We start from the raw sequence: 5,000 nt of genomic DNA on the forward strand, positions 1-5,000 counted from the left end.
ATTCGATCTAATAGAATGATTTTTTTGTATCCAGACTAATACCAATCCAAGCCATTTCATGAAAAAAATATGACCAATTAACCAACCAACAAAACTACTTGTTACAAATAAGATCTTGTTGTTGCATCGAAAGAGATAAATGTTGACTAATCTGGCTAACATTGAACTTGGTAAAATGAAATGATTGAATAATTGAAAAATGAGATTATTCAGGAATACACATTGAATGTTGAGATTACGCATTGAATTTCTGGTAGTAGATCCATAATTAAAAAAGTGTTTGATATTGTTCCAGAAGAAATAAAACAAAAGATATGGTAGAGCTAGGATAGTTATTGTATGAGGTATACCCAATGCTAGATGCAGAGGCACATAATAGATTGATATGACCATATGAGTTATCCCATTATAAAACCAGTTGTTGCTGATACCTTCTTCTCGGTTCCTTCTTCCATAACCAGATCTCGGGGAAGGAAGAGATAAGAGGGCCCTATGGAGAATATGGTAAAAAATCCATAATAGAGTCCGACTACAACGACTAAATTTATTATCTTCATGCATAGGAATACTAGATTACCTAGTAGAAAAGATTGAAAAATCATCACAAACCTCCCTTATTTCTTTTTCTATTGCAATTTTTGGATTATTATATGATGATTTTTTCACTTTCCATATATAGAAAAGAAATAGAAAGAGATAGACTAGAAATAAAATCTGTTATATCAATGAGACCAAAGGGATATTAAATGAATTGAATTGGGATATGGATGGAATATAATGAAATAGATCCACTTTAAGGTTCTCTCTGAAATGAAGCATGTAAGGGAGTCACTACGAAGAAGTTTTGGGAGTTACGAAGGAAGTTTTGAGCTCATATTGGTCATGGGTTGGGAACAGGAATTGAACTCTATGAGATCAAATCTCCTATTGTTCCTCAATAGCTCAGTGGTAGAGCGGTCGGCTTTTAACCGATTGGTCATAGGTTCGAATCCTACTTGGGGAGATTTGATGGATTTTGAATTAAATAATTCAGAATAAATGGGCTCGCTTTGCCCGTTAACAATAGGTAACGCGTTCCCTATCTTTGTTTCTATTGCATTCTATCTCATCTTATTACATTCTATTCTGCGAGATTAGAAAATAACCATCAATACCTTGGTTTAGGTCCGAGATAATACTTTGTTCCATAGCCCTGGGGTGGGGCTATTTAAAGCTAGCCAATTAAGAAGTCTTAGATGTACTAGCACTGTATCTTTGATGCAGTCATCGATTCTCCTGAGAGGTCACAATTGCTGTAGTAAAGATATTAATGATGAGGAAGGATTTTTTGTTATGCTACTAATACTTTCTCTGCTATTCTGCCCAAGCCTGGCTGAGGAAGATGTATGGGGTGTAAAACCAAAAAATATGCCGATCGGGCATACTATGTGTAATGATTCCCCCATTCACGATAAATAAAAATAAAAAGAAAAAACAAAAGCTATTCCATTTTGACAAAAGACCCACACCCAAGTTCCATAGCTCTTGGTTCGTTATCCCGATCATGATTTTGCTACCCCCAGAGGGAAAGGTACTTCCCTTTTGGGATGGTTGTGGGCGAGGAGGGATTCGAACCCCCGACACCATGGTTCGTAGCCATGTGCTCTAATCCTCTGAGCTACAGGCCCCACTCTGTCTCCACTGGATCTGTTCCCGGGATTACCCTAAAAAAAACCTTTCCTCTCCTCAGCCATTTTGGGTTAAGAAGATATGAAAGCATATTTATCTCTATAAGAAGGGTGCCTTCTGAGGTGTGAAGTGGGAGAGAAGGGATGTCACAATTGGGGTTTTGAATAAAATGACCTTTTGATTTTTCTTTTGATTTTTCATTTTTTTTCTTTTTCATATAAAATAAGAATGAGAGGTGTTAAGATTTTTATCATCCTAGCATCGAGCTATTTTTCCGTAGGACCTCCCCTACGGTATCGTTACCACAGTAGAGTTTAAACACCAAGTTCGAGATAGATTGGTGTGGTTCCTCTATGCCTAGGATACCAGAATATCGAACCATGAACAAAGAAAGGCATGAGAGAAAAGCATATTGGCTAGTGATTATGAGGCCCCAATTCTAGACTGGATGGGACACCAAAGGACTCTGCCCTTCCATCCCTTGGATAGATAGAGAGGGGGATAGAGCTTTTGGTTTTTTCATGTTGTCAAAGATTTGAACAATAAAATTAGATGGAAAGTGCCTGATCGAATTGATCAGGTCATATAGGAACAAGGTTCAAGTATACCAGTCTATTAGGATGCCTCAACTTCATACATCACTGCACTTCTACTTGACACCTATCATAATGATAAATGGCTCATCTCGCTGTGACCTTCTCTTGAATTCTCAAAAAAACTTCTGTCGCTCTATCTCCGCAGAGGCAGAGAACCCATCGCTATCTCGGTTGTGCTACTGGAAGCTCTGGGGAAGTCAGAATAGGAGAGCACTTATCTTGGAGTGGGCTTACTACTTAGATGCTTTCAACAATTATCTGCTCCGCACTTGGCTACCCATCGTTTACCATGGTCAGAATAACTGGTACACCAGAGGTGTGTCCTTTCTGGTCCTCTCGTACTAGGGAAAGGTCCTCTCAATGCTCTAACACCCACACCAAATATGGACCAAATTGTCTCACGACGTTCTGAACCTAACTCACGTACCACTTTAATTTATAAACAGCCTAACCCTTGGAACATACTACAGCCCCAGGTGGTGAAGAGACGACATCGAGGTGCCAAACCTTCCCCTCGGTGTGAGATCTTGGGGAAGATTAGCCTGCTATCCCTAGAGTAACTTTTATCCATTGAGCGACGGCCTTTCCACTCGGCACCATTGGATCACTAAGGCTAACTTTCTTTCCTGCTCGATGGATGGGTCTTGCAGTTAAGCTTCCTTCTACCTTTGCACTCGAGGGCCAATCTCCGTCCGGCCCTAGGAAACCTTTACATGCCTCCATTACCTTTTGGAGGCCTACGCCCTATAGAAATTGTCTACCTAAGACTGTTCCTTGGCCCGTAGGTCCTAACACAAGGTAAGAATTTTATCCCTTCTAGAGTGGTATCTCACTGATGACTTGCGGCCCCCCGAAAGGAGGCCTTCTTCGCCTTCCACCTAAGCTGCATAGGAAAGGCCCAAATCTATTCCCAGGGAACAGTGAAGCTTCATAGGGTCTTTCTGTCCAGGTGCAGGTAGTCCGCATCTTTATAGACATGTCTATTTCACCGAGCCTCTCTCTGAGACAGTGCCCAGATCATTATGCGATCATTATTCCTTTCGTGCGGGTGGAAACTTACCCGAGAAGGAATTTTGCTACCATAGGACCGTTATAGTTATGGCCGCCGTTCACCAGGGCTTCGGTCGTCGTCTCCCCTGTCATCAGGCCAATAACTTCCTTGACCTTCCAGCACTGGGAAAGTGTCAGCCCCCATACATGGTCTTACGACTTTGTGAAGACCTGTGTTTTTGGTAAATAGTCACCCGCGCCTGGTCACTGTGACCCCCTTTGTGATGTGAAGAGGCACCTCTTCTCCCAAAGTTACATGGCTATTTTGTTGAGTTCCTTAGAGAGAGTTGTCTCGCGCCCCTAGGTATTCACTACCTACCCACATGTGTCAGTTTCAAGTATAGGTACCCTCTTGCTCAAAGTCGTTTGAGCTTTTCCTGGGAGTATGGCATGGGTTACTTCAGCGCCGTAGAGCCTGGTAGTCGAACATTGGCTCGAGGCATTTTCTCTACCCCTTCTTACCCTGAAAAGGGGCAGGGATACCTTACGTTCTTGAACTAATAACCATCTTTTGGCTAACCTAGCCTCTTCTGTCCCTCGGGACCAACAAGGGGTAGTACAGAAATATTCTCCTGTTGTCCATCGACTATACCTTTTGGCCTAATCTTAGGCCCTGACTCACCCTCCATGGACGAACCTCGCGAAGGAACCCTTAGGTTTTTGGGGCATTAGATTCTCACCAATGTTTGCGTTACTCAAGCCGACATTCTCACTTCTGCTTCATCTACCACCGCTCACACAGAGGCTTTTCTCTAAGGCAAAATGCTCCCCTATCGATGTATTTTTACACCCCACAGCCTTTGCAGATTGCTTAGCCCCATTCCTTTTCGGTGCAAGAACGCTTGATCAGTAAGCTATTACGTACTCTTTCAAGGGTGGTTGCTTCTAGGTAAACCTCCTGGCTGTCTCTGTAACCCTACCTCCTTTATCATTGAGCGGCTATTTAGGGTCCTTAGCTGGTGATCCGGGTTGTTTCCCTCTCAACAATGAATCTTATCCCCCATCATCTCACTAGCCGACTTTGACCTCTCTTTTTTAATTTTAAGGCCATACCTAGTATTCAGAGTTTGCCTCGATTTGGTACCGCTCTTGCGGCCTACATCAAAGCAGTGTTTTACCCCTAGATGTCTAGTCAACTGCTGAGCCTCAACGTATTTCGGGGAGAACCATCTAGCTCTGGGTTCGAGTGGCATTTCACCCTAACAACAACTCATCCACTAATTCTTCAACATTAGTCGGTTTGGATCTTCACTTAGTTTTACCCAAGCTTCATCCTGGTTAGGGATACATCACCCAGGTTTGGGTCCATAAGCAGTGACAATTTCCCTATGAAGACTCACTTTTGTTATGACTCTGGTGGGTTCCCTTAACCAAGCCACTGCCTATGATTCACTGGCTCATTCTGCAACAGGCATACGGTCAAAGTCCTGGCTCTTCCCACTGCTTGGGAGCTTATGGTTTCATGTTCTATTTCACTCCCCGATGGGGTTTTTTCACCCTTCCCTCACGGTACTACTTCGCTATCGGTCACCCATGAGTATTTAGCCTTGCAAGGTGGTCCTTTCTGATTCACACGGGATTCTACGTGCCCCATGCTACTCGGGTCATAGCATTACCTAGTGATGCTTTTGGCTACTGGACTTTTTCCATCTAGGGTACAGCATTCAAGTTGCTTCTCCTAGCAGC

The 5,000-nt window shown here is 42.9% G+C and overlaps 2 non-coding genes and 2 pseudogenes across 2 annotated transcripts; 2 read left to right on the top strand and 2 right to left on the bottom strand.

Moving 5' to 3' along the window:
- The window catches only part of LOC124887150, a 6,784-nt pseudogene extending 6,082 nt beyond the window's left edge, over nucleotides 1–702 (bottom strand).
- Nucleotides 703–931: 229 nt separating this feature from the next.
- On the top strand, nucleotides 932–1,003 carry TRNAK-UUU. The gene has a single exon. It is a non-coding gene; the product is annotated as a tRNA-Lys (tRNA).
- A 35-nt stretch (nucleotides 1,004–1,038) lies between these two features.
- LOC107841265 lies at nucleotides 1,039–4,070 on the top strand (annotated as a pseudogene).
- Nucleotides 1,594–1,667, bottom strand: TRNAR-ACG. The gene has a single exon. It is a non-coding gene; the product is annotated as a tRNA-Arg (tRNA).
- Nucleotides 4,071–5,000: the final 930 nt, after the last annotated feature.

The sequence above is a fragment of the Capsicum annuum genome, chromosome 9, assembly GCF_002878395.1.
Source record: "Capsicum annuum cultivar UCD-10X-F1 chromosome 9, UCD10Xv1.1, whole genome shotgun sequence".
Lineage (NCBI taxonomy): Eukaryota > Viridiplantae > Streptophyta > Magnoliopsida > Solanales > Solanaceae > Capsicum > Capsicum annuum.